Here is a 12,521-nt window from a genome sequence, read left to right on the forward strand (position 1 = left end):
GAAAACTGGACAGCCACATGCAAAAGAATGAAAGTAGACCATTCCCTTACACCATGCACAAAAATCAACTCAAAATAGATTAAAGACTTGAATGTAAGACCTGAAACCATGAGACTTCTAGAAGAAAACATAGGCAGTATGCTCTATGACATCGGTCTGAGCAGCATATTTTCAAGTCCCATGTCTGACCGGGCAAGGGAAACAAAAGAAAAAATGAACAAATGGGACTACATCAAACTAAAAAGCTTCTGCACAGCAAAGGAAACCATCAACAAAATGAAAAGAAAACCTAACAATTGGGAGAAGATATTTGCAAACCACATGTCAGATAAGGGGTTAATATCCAAAATATACAAAGAACTCATACAGCTCAACAGCAAAAAAAACCAGCAATCCAATTAGAAAATGGGCAAAAGATCTGAACAGAGGTTTCTCCAAAGAAGATATACAGATGGCCAACAGGGATATGAAGATGCTCTACATCATTAGCTATCAGGGAAATGCAAATCAAAACTACAATGAGGTATCACCTCACTCCAGTTTGATTGGCTATAATTAACAAGACAGGAAACAATAAATGTTGGAGAGGGTGTGGAGAGAAGGGAACCCTTGTCCACTGCTGGTGGCAGTGCAAACTGGTGCAGCCACTATGTAAAGCAGTATGGAGTATCCTCAGAAAATTAAGGATAGATCTACCATATGATCCAGCTATTCCACTGCGGGGTATTTATCCAAAGACCTTGAAAACACAAAGGCATAAAGATATTTGCACCCCTGTGTTCATTGTGGCATTATACACAGTAGCCAAGACTTGGAATCAACTTTGGTGCCCATCAAGGGACGAATGGATAAAGAAGATGTGGTATTTATACACCATGGACTGCTACTCAGCCATGAGAAATGACGAAATCCGGCCATTTGCGACAACATGGATGGACCTTGAGGGTATTATGCTGAGTGAAATAAGTCAGAAGGAGAATGTCAAATACCATATGTTCTCACTCATAAGTAGAAGATAAAAATGACGAAAAAAACCCCACATAGCATTGGAGATTGGACTGGTGGTTACCATTGGGGAAGGAGGAAGCGGGGAGGGCAAAAGGGGTGATTAGGATCAATGTGAGGGGATGCACTATAATTAGTGTTCATGCGGTGAACATGATGTAATGTATACAGAATTCGAAATATGATGTACATCCGAAAAAAATAGCAATTTAAAAAAGAAATAATAATAAATAAATAAATAAAAAAGAAAATAGCATCCAGTTTGTTTATCTCTTCAATAAATATTTATTGAGGAGCTACATATGTGCAGTGATTCACTAAACAAATGCAGTCATTCACTAAAGGAGAAATGATAAATACATTGCACTCAAATTGTAGCTATTCTCCTGAGAAGTAAAGTTGGAAGGTAAAGCAGACTATGGGTGGTTCTTAATCTAAGGTTTAACCATTGAAATTAATGTTTACTATTTTACTTTTCTTTTAAGTGTACGGTATGCTATTCAGTTATGTATAACTGAATTATGAAGTCAAATATATTCAAAGGGCCTGGCTCATATTTATAGTATTCTTAAATTGTTTTCATTATTAAGGAACATTAATTTCCCCAAGACTGATTTATGATAAAAAGAAAAACATTATGTAAAATTTCACTTGAGATTTTTCAAATATCATCTTGTATGGTCTCAGAACCTCACTGAATCCACGGATTAATCATAAATTTTTATATTTCTCTATTAATTTATCACTCTTTTTACTGATTCTTACATGCAGCATTTTCCATAGTGCCCTTGTATTTTTGTTCAGTCTGTCCCTCTCATCTTCATAGTTGCTCAGCAGATCGAGAGATCATCTATTCTTTCAGGTTGAGGGCATAGATGCCACATGGTTTACAAATATTGCTTTAAAATCCAGCCCATATTGATCAATTTGTATCTTGAACTCCCATTTTTACAGTGAAAATCATGGTCAAACAATTAATAATCTTCTAATAATTTTACATTAAAGATTGGATAACTCAACCACATTGTAAATATTGATTTATCCACAGAACAGTAAAAAAATATTATTACTTATTAAATATGTATTAACTTATTTCCATGTCAATTTATACTTCAGTTTTCTTTATTGATACTAATGATGATCTTTTGGATTTTTCTGTATTCCAAGAAAGAGCACAATTATTTTAAAATTATTTTAACTCCTTCAGTTTTACTTTGAAAAATGAGAATAAATCTCAGTATTATTCCTTTAGCAGTAAACAACAAATGTCTACAATATATGATTATTAATGACAGGTTTCAGATCGTAGCTTGTGTTAATCCAGTGACATGACTAATGAAACTGTCAACTTCTAATGTTAAAAGTTTGTGAGCCAGTTGAACTATTGGTGGTTGAATTGAAAGCTGATTTAGTACAATCTTGGTACAGGAAAAAGGAATATAAATGCAAATTCAAAATATGAACTTCACATGTATGCACATTTACATATAGAGTGTAAATACAATTACACACGTATATCAAATCAAGCTTCAACACGCCCGACTGACTCAAAGACATACCATGTATGGATAAATTGCAAAGGATTAGTAAGTATATTGATCTTTTATTATAAAAGTGAATATGTTAATACTTATATCCTTATAAATTCAAAATCGCATGGGAATTTATTCCACAGTTATATACCACTTATAACAGAATAGTCTCTCATGGATGGATCTTTCTGGGAAATACTTCTCAGAATGTATGTATATTATCTCAGAAAAATTTATATTATTTATATCATATTAATTATAATGTTTTAATAGAAAGTTATAAAAATCCTCATCTTTTACATATGGATAAAAATTCCATATTTATTTTATAGCATATTGATAATATTTTATTATTAACAATCTTGTCCATAACTTGTGTTGGAAATATTTTTTTGTTCAAGCATCATTGTTCATGCAATAATATAGCAAATATTTATTCAGCACACAATGTGTACAAGAAACTCTGGTATAATAGAAATATAAGAAAATTATACACTTTGAGGGAAGATGAATATATTTTGGAAATCCAAGTAACACTACAAAATGAATTAAAACATAAATTTTCCCTAGTTCTGTTTATAACAATGTCTCCAGACTCAGACTGAAGTATTGTACTATTTCCATCATGTAAACATAAGCTTTCCAAATATAATAGAAAGCAGAAGATTTTACAATTAGTCTCAACAACTTCATACTTAAATATAATATTATCTTAATATAAGTTAAGCACAGTCTATGATATACTTTTAAAAAATTCTTCAAAAATTCTACATTTAAAGCATAAAAAACTGACTAATAAAATCAGTAGCTATTAAACTATAGTGCACATTGGTTCTCTATATTCTTAAATATTTAATACTGACAGTTATGTTTAGCAACAAGAAATCAAACTTGAGTTGCACTAAATATTTAGATTTCATCTCCACCAAATCATTTTTGAAAGTGAATGCAGAACTCTTTTGCAAAACATGGAGTGCTGTAAGACTTCAAAGGTATTTGAAAGTGAAAGAGACATTGAGAACAGCAGTTCAGCAATGAGTACATGATATGCTGTTCCCTGTGGTTCAATCAAATACTGGAGAAAGCCTGAAAGGCTGAGGTAAGATGTTTACTGCCTGGAGAACACTCTGATATTAAGCCCAATTATCAGCCTAGTTCTGTATTTTCTGCCTTCTTGCAAAGCTTGTGCAGTGCCAGTCACCATTAATCCTTTTGGAAACTCTGCGGAATCTGCTGAAAAATCCCAAAGAATATAAATTTCTTTGAAGAGATTGACAAGGCCATATCACATTATGATTTAGAGCCAAATGTTTTAAACCTTTGCATTTTCATGAACTTCTAGTGGTTGATGATGACACACTGAAATGATTGAAGTGTTGTGAGGGAAATAAAAATCTTGCAGTGCTAGAGGAGGAGTGATGTATGTATTAACTATTTCTTGGCTTTTACTACTATTGTAAAGATTTTGATCAACTTTAAAAAATAAATGAAGGCTGCTGATTTTCTTATCAGCAGCTCCTTTGACACCACTGCTCTTCTAGAAGTTGAAGGAGCAGTTTAGCCAGGCTCTTGATAATTGTGACTATTGGCTGGGGTGGGAGCACACATTTGACAATTTCCATGGAAATATTGAAGCAATGAATGGTGAAAACCTATGTAATTTCATCTAGTCATTACACAAGGTGGATAGAGTTTTTATAAGGTTGCTCTTCTGTTTCAGTATCAAAAAGAGCTAAGGTTGACTAGATGTCTTGTCCAGGACCAAAAGGTAGAATTTGTGCTTTGCCACCCTGTGGCTATTAGATGACTAAGCATAAAGTAAATTTATGCCTCTTTCAGTTAATGCCTAAAATCCTTTAGACCACTATAGACTTGGACTTCAACTACTTTTCTATAAACACAGCATGATGTCTTGACACAATCTTCCTCCCCAAATGTGAGCGGAACTCTAGACTTGACTGAGGTTAATTCTCAATCTTTTGTCTGACATTCATGTAAAATATTTTAATATTAGCATACTGGAAGTGTATCCATCAAATTTACTCAAAAAGCATCATTAAGAAATGATCATATGACAAATACTATGCTAAATACCAGAAATTCAAAGACGAAGTTATAGTGATGCCTCTGGAGGGTTCTATCTAATAAGAGAGAGAGAGATGCAATGATGTAAAGTATGAGAAAAGCACCTTGACAGATGCCAGCTAGGGGAGTATGATAAAGCATCATACAGGGGGGCTATCTGAGTTAAGTCTTAAGGAATAATTAGAAATATATTTGATGAAAGAGTTTCAAATGCATTTGCCAAAATATAGATACAACTTATAATTTAGTATACTCACTTATATAGCATATGTATAACATAGCAGGTGATTCCTGATCCTAGCTACAATTCTTACTGACAGATGTCGTTCAAATTTGTCTGTGATAATGATAAATTAAGGATCACATTCCAACCGGATAACATTACTACTAGATTATAAGCAAGTTAAGAAGAATTATTATACAATTTTCAATATGAATTAACGTCATACATTGGATAATGAATTTGGGAGAAGTAAATGGAAAATCTAGATAAAGATATGTTTTTTGGAAATTGAATCACTACGTATTACCTATTATTACTGACTGACATATAGCTTTGAAACCACATTACTACCAATATGTTCATAGAATTATGTTCACATTCATGAGTGTGTGTATGTATAAGCACACAAATGTATATTTACCATTTCACTATCTTTGACTTGAACATTAAGTTATTTGTTGTCCTTGGCATTTAAATTGAAGAAGCAGTCATTTTATTTTTGAGACATTTCATAATGAACTGTTAAAATGTCGATTTCTTTAATAACACAAGGCTAATGACAGAGCTTATTACAGCGTATGCTTGGGCCTATATTTATTCTGGAATTATTCCATTCAAAGCTATCTCTAGTTAAGAATTCTTAGAAGGTGTATATCTGATATAAAATTCTCCAGTGAATTCTAGTTCAGCCATGGTAAACACAGAGACTTCCTAAGCTTCAGGGCAAACATGAGATTCATGTGTTGATCAAAATTTACTGAATGTATATTTATATTTCCTATTTTTTCCAGATTCCCTCTCTCTCTTCCTTGCTTCATTATATTCTAGTGCAGCGCTTAACATTTAATTTTACAATCATATATTGAATGCCTATTCTTTGCTGGGCACTTTTTTGATGCTAGGAAACAATGTGAAAAGATATACCGGCCCCCTTTCCTTGGGAAACTTTAAGTTGCTCATGCTTTCAATGATAAGCACTCAAAAGAATAAGGTATTTAAGAATTAAAAAGTATGATATATGGAAAGATTGAACCATAGTGCCCCCAAAATACCCGTTTTTGAATATTTTCATTTCCTTCTTTGTTTTCCATTCCTTGATGTTATGTTAAGGCTTAGAAAAAAATTATTCCCAGTTTTTAAGGAGGCCTTCTATCATCTGCTCAGGTAAATAACATTATGAGTATTTGCATGGAAATAGGCAGGCACATGTTGAAGAAGCCCGAATTTTTTAACTGTAATAATTTGGATCTACACCTTATTATTTCTTGGAAACTAGCTCATCTTAGTACCAGCACCTCTACATCTGAATAATTTAGCAAATTACAAATTTACAAGGGTAATAGGGCTGCAGTTCTGGTTTGCAAGAGAACAGAAGGAAACTAAAAAAAAAAAAGAACTTAGCACAGCCCAGATTCTTCCATTTAGCTCTTTTATTTAATGTGGTAAAAAACACATAACATGAGATCTACTCTCTTAAAAAATATTTAAGTATATGCTACAGTATTGTTAACTATAAGCATAGTGTTCTACAGCAGATTATAACTTCTTCAACTTGCATGACTAAAACTCTATACCCACTGAATAGCAACACACCATATCTCCCTCTCCCCACAGTGCATTGCAACTATCATCCTACTTTCTGTTTCTGAGTTTGAGCACTTTACATGGCTAATATAAGTGGGATCATGCTATATTAGTCCTTCTGTGACTGGCTTATTTCACTTTAGCACAGTATCTTGAAGGATCATCTATGACATATGGATCATTTTCAGATGACAGGATTTCCCTTTTTTTATGGCTGAATAATATTCTGTTGTATGTATCTACCACATTTTCTTTATCCATTCATTCCTTGATGGACATTTAGGTTGTTTCCATTTCTTCCCTAACATGAATAATGTTGCAATGAACATAGGAGTACAAATATCTCTTTGACATCCTGATTTCAATTCTTTTGGATAAAGACACAAAAGTGGGATGTTGGGATCATATGGTAGTTCTATTTTTAATTTTTTGAATAATTTCCATAGGGTTTTCTGTAGTGGCTGCACCATTTTCATTCCCACCTACAGTGCATGAGAATTCCAAGTTCTCAGTGCCAGCCCAGTGGCGCAGCAGTTAAGTGCACATGTTCTGCTTCTCAGCGGCCCGGGGTTTGCCAGTTCCGATCCCAAATGTGGACATGGCACCACTTGGCACGTCGTGCTGTGGTAGGCACCCCACATATAAAGTAGAGGGAGATAGGTACAGATGTTAGCTCAGGGCCAGTCTTCCTCTGCAAAAAGTGGAGGATTGGCAGCAGTTAGCTCAGGGCTAATCTTCCTCAAAAGAAAAAAAAAAAATTCCAATTTCCTTACAACCTCATCAACATTTGCTATTTCCTGTTTTTTTGGGTTTTTAAATTATAACATACATCCTAACAAGTGTGAGTTGATACTTCATTGTGGCTTTGATTTGCATTTCATTTATGATTGGTGATTTTGACTACTTTTTCACATATCTGCTGGCCATTTAGATGTCTTCTTTAGAGAAATGTCTATTGCAGATCTTTGCCTAGTTCTAAACCAGGTTATTTGATTTTTGCTACTGAGTTGCAGGGGTTCCTTATTTTTTTGTATGTTAACCCCTTATCAGATACATGGTTTGCAAATATTTTCTTGCATCCAGTAGGTTGCCTTTAACACTGTTGATTGTTTCCTTTGCTGTGAAGAAGCTTTTTAGTTTGATATAGTCCCACTTATATATTTTTGTTTTTGTTGCCTGTGTTTTTGAGTCATATCCAAGGAATCATTGTCAACTCCAATGTTATGCATCTTTCCCCTATATTTTCTTCTAAGAGCTTTATATTTTTGAGTCTTATGTTTAAGTAATCTATTTTGAGTTGATTTTTGTGTATGGTGTAAGAGAGGGTCCCATTTAATTCTTCTGCATGTGAATATCCAGTTTTCCTAATACTATATGTTGAAGATACTATCCTTTGCTGTTGTGTAGTTTTGGCACCCTTGTCAAAATTCATTTGACTATATATTTAAAGATTTTATATCTAGGTTTTCTATTCTGTTCCACTGGTCTATATGTCTCCCTTAGTGCCATTAGTATGCTGTTTCGATTACTGTAACTTTGTAATATGTTTTGAAATCAGAAAATGTGAGGCCTCCAGCTTGGTTCTTCTTTTTCAAGATTATTTCAGCTATTTGGGATCCTTTATGGTTTCATGTAAATTTTAGGATTATTGTTTTTATTTCTGTAGGAAAAATGCCATTGGAATTTTGATAGGATTGCATTGAATCTGTAGGTCATTTTGGGTAGTGTGAACATTTTAAGAATAAGTCTTCCCATTCGTGAACATGGAGCGTCTTTCCATTCATTTATGTTTTCTTTTGTTTCTTTGATGAATGTTTTCATTGTACAAGGCTTCTATCTCTTTAGTTAAATTTATTCCAAGTATTTTATTCTCCTCGATACTACTCTACAGGAGATTGTTTTCTTAATTTCCTTTTTGGATTGTTCATTTTTAATGTGTAGAAGCGCAACTGATTTTTGTATGTTAATTTTGTATCCTGTAACTTTACTGAACTCATTTATTAGTTCTAACAGTTGTATGTGTGTGTGTGTGGAATCTAGGGTTTTCTAAATATAACATCATGTCATCTGCAAACAGAGACAATTTTAATTCTTCCTTTCCAATTTGGATGCCTTTTATTTCTTTGTCTTGCCTAATTTCTCCAGCTAAGACTCCTGGTATTATGCTAAATATAAAAGATGAGGTCATTCTTGTCTTGTTTCTGATCTGAGAGGAAAAGCTTTCAGTTTTTCACTGAGGAGTATAATATTAGCTATGGGCATGTTATAAATGGCCTTTATTATGCTGAGGTAATTTCATTCTATCCCTAGTTTGTTGAGTGCTTTTATCATGAAAGTCTTTAATTTTGTCAACTTTTTCTGCATCTATTGATATGAGTATGTGATTTTTATTTTTTATTCTGTAAATTCTGTTAATAATCAATCACAATGATTAATTTTCATATATTGAAAACACATTGCTTCCCAGGGAAACATCTCATTTGATCATGGGGTATCATCCTTTAACATGCTGTTAAATTTGTTTTGCTAGTATTTTGTGGAGGGTTTTTGTATCTATATTTATCAGGGATATTGGCCTGTAGTTTTCTTTTCCTGCAATATCTTATTCTAGCTTTGATATCAATGTAATGCTGGCCTCATAGAATGAGTTTGGAAGTATTCCCTCTGTCGGTGTCGCAATCCAATGTACACATCAGGATAGATGTGGAGAGGGCTGATGGCCACTCTGAGTTTATTATAACCAGCGTTTCAATATATACATAGCTTACATCTGTTAAACATACACAGGTGTTCTGGACAATGTAATTAGCGAATGCCAAGAATTCTTAGTGATTTCTCAAGGAACCTTCCCTTGGCCTCTGTTTTGATATTATCATGTTATTGCTGTGCTGGCACATTTTATCTCGGAGCAAGCAAGGCCTCCTAGGCAACGGCTCCTCCTGCTCCCGATATCCTGTCTCCATCTGTAGCACCGGGCGAGCGATCCCTGGCTTAGGTTGCCTCCCCTTGGAGGTCTTACCAGTCATTGGCTAACCGGCTTTCTCACCTCCGGGTCGGGTCACAGTTTGTTGGCAAGCCTTTTCCCATGATTATTAACCCTTCCTGTGTCAGGGGCGGCTACACCCTCCTCTTCAATTTTTTTGGAAAAGTTTGAGAAAGAATTGGTGTTAATTCTTCTTTACATGTTTTGTAGATTTCAATGAAGCCATCATCCTGGGTTTTTATTTGGGGGGAGGTTTTTGATTACTGCTTCAATCTCTTTACTTATTATTGATCTGTTCAGATTTTCTGTTTCTTCATGATTCAGTCTTGGTTGATTATATGTTTCTAGGATTTTATCCTTTTTTTCTAGGTTATCCTTTGTTGGCATCTAATTGTTAATATTAGTCTCATTTTATAATCCTTTATATTTCTGTAGCATCATTTGTAATGTCTCCTCTTTCATTTCTTATTTTATCTATTTGAATCTTCTCTCTTTTTTCTTAGTTAGTCCAGCTAACATTTTGTCAATTTGTTGATCTTTTCAAAACATAACTCTGAGTTTGTTGATTTTTTCCTATTGTTTTCTCTTTTCTATTTTATTTCTTCTCTAACCTTTGTTACTTTCTACCTTCTGCTAACTTTTGTCTTAGTTTCTTCTTTTCTACTTGCTTGAGGTATAAAGTTAGTTTTTTATTTGAGATCTTCCTTCTTTTCTAATGTAAGAGTTTATCCTTATAAATCTCCCTCTTAGTATTGATTTTGCTGTATCCCATAAGTTTTGCTAAGTTATGTTTTTGCCTGTCTCAAAATATTTTCGAATTCTATTTTAGATTTCTTCTTTGTCCTTTGGGTTGTTCAAGAATGTTTTGTTTAATTTCCACCTTTGTGAATTTTCCAGTTTTCCTTCTGCCAATAATTTTGTGTTTCGTTCCATTGTTTTTCGAAAATATACTTAGTATGATTTCAATCTTTTTAAGTGTTTTCAGAGGTTTTTTGTGACTTTTCATGTGATCTATACTGGAGAATGTTCCATGTGTGCTTGAGAAGAATGGATATTCTGTTGCTGTTCTGTGGAATGATCTGTATATGTCTAAGTCCAGTTAGTCTACAGTGCTGTTCAAGTCTACTATTTCCTATTGATCACCTATATGAATGTTCTATCCATTATTGAAAGTAAGGGCTAAAATCCCCTACTATCATTTTATTTCTGTCTATTCTCTCATCAGTTATGTCAATATTTGCTTCATATATTTGGGTGTTGTGATGTTGGGTGCATATGTATTTATAATTGTTAAATTCTCCTGTTATACTGACAGTTTTCTAAGTATGTAATGACTTTCTTCATCTTTTGTGGCAGTGTTTGACATAAAGTCTATTTTGTCTGATATAAGTATAGTTACCTGTACTTTTCTTTGGTTACCACTTGCATGGAATACTTTGTCCTATCCTTTGCTTTCAGCTTATGTATGTCCTTACATTTAAAATCCTTAAATTTAAGGTGAGTCTTTTGTAGACAGCATATGGTTGGATCTTATTTTTTCTTTCACATTAAGCCACTTTATGCCTTTTAACTGAGGAATTTAATCTATTTACATTTAAAGTAATTATTGATAGGTAAGGACTTACTGTTGGCATTTTGCTAATTGCTTTTTTCTTGTGGTTTTTGTAGTTATTTTTTCCTTCTTTTCTTCTCTTGCATTATTCCTTTCTGGTTTTTGTAGTGCCATGCTTTGCTTCCTCTCCCATTTTCTTTGTGTCTCTTCTATAGGCATTTTCTTTGGAGTTACCACAGGGCTTACTTAAAACATCTTATAGTTATTGCAATCTATCTTAAGCTGATAGAAACTTAACGTTATTCACATACAAATATTGTGCACTTTTATTCCTCCCACCACACTTTGTTGTTGATGTGGCCAATTCCATTTTTATATTTTGTGTATCTATTAACATGTTTTTATAGTTATAGCTATGTATATGCTTTTGCCTTTTAACTTATGTACCAGATTTAAAAGTTAATTGTACACCATCATTGCAATATTGCTAATTTGTATTTGCCTTTGTATTCACTTTACCAGCAAGGTTTATACTTTCATGTGCTTTTGTTTTTTTGTTCAGTGTCCTTTTTTTCAACTTCAAGGACTCCTTTTAGCATTTCTTCTAAGGCAAGTCTACTTGTGAACTCTCTCAGCTTTTGCCTGGGAAAGTCTTTACTTCAATTTAGAAAGATCATTTTGCCAGATATAGTCTTCTTGGCAGATTTTTTCTTCCAGCACTTTGGATGTATCAGTTTTCTTCCTGCTAGACTGCAAGATTTCTGTGGGGAAATATGTTTATAGTCTTAGGCTTCCCTTGTATGTGAGAAGGCACTTTTCTCTTGCTGCATTCAAAATTCTCTCTTTTTCTTCAAGTTCTGATGATTATTTCTTTAAGTAAGCTTTCTGTCATTTTTCTTTCTTCTCTCCTTCCGGAACTCTCATAATGTGAGTACTGATCTGTTCAATGGTGTTCCATAAGTTCGTTAGGATTTTTCACTCTTTTTGTTACTTACACTAGCTAATTCCTAATGACCTGTCTTCGAATTTGCTGATTTTATCTTCTGCTTAATCAAGTCTGCTCTTGAACTCCTTTGATGAATTTTTTGGTTCAGTTAGTATATTCTTTAGCTCAAAAATTTCTGTTTGGTTCATTTCTATATTTTCCATCTCTTTGTTTATATTCTTATTTTTGTTCATGAATCCTCTTCTTGAGTTTGTTGAACATCTTTTGATGGGGTTTTTGAATTGTTTGTCAGGTAGTTCACATACCTCCATGTCTTTAGGATCAATTTTTGCATATTTTTTTTGTTCCTTTTTTGAGCCATGTTTCTTAACGTGTCTCAAAATTACATGTTGGCTTCCATTCATTTGATGAAAAACCCACCTCTCCCAGTCTTTACGGATTGGCTTTGTACAGGGGAAGACCCTCACCAACCATCCTACCTCAAGATTTTTTGGGTCTCTGAAACTTTCTTTCCAGGATGGGGGGGAATGCAACTTCTCTTGGCCTGTGAATGCAATTTCTCAATTAGAGAGGCTTGCATGTCTCTTTTTCCAAGAGCTTGTAATCCTTGC

Source organism: Equus quagga, chromosome 2 (genome assembly GCF_021613505.1).
Source record: "Equus quagga isolate Etosha38 chromosome 2, UCLA_HA_Equagga_1.0, whole genome shotgun sequence".
Taxonomy (NCBI): domain Eukaryota; kingdom Metazoa; phylum Chordata; class Mammalia; order Perissodactyla; family Equidae; genus Equus; species Equus quagga.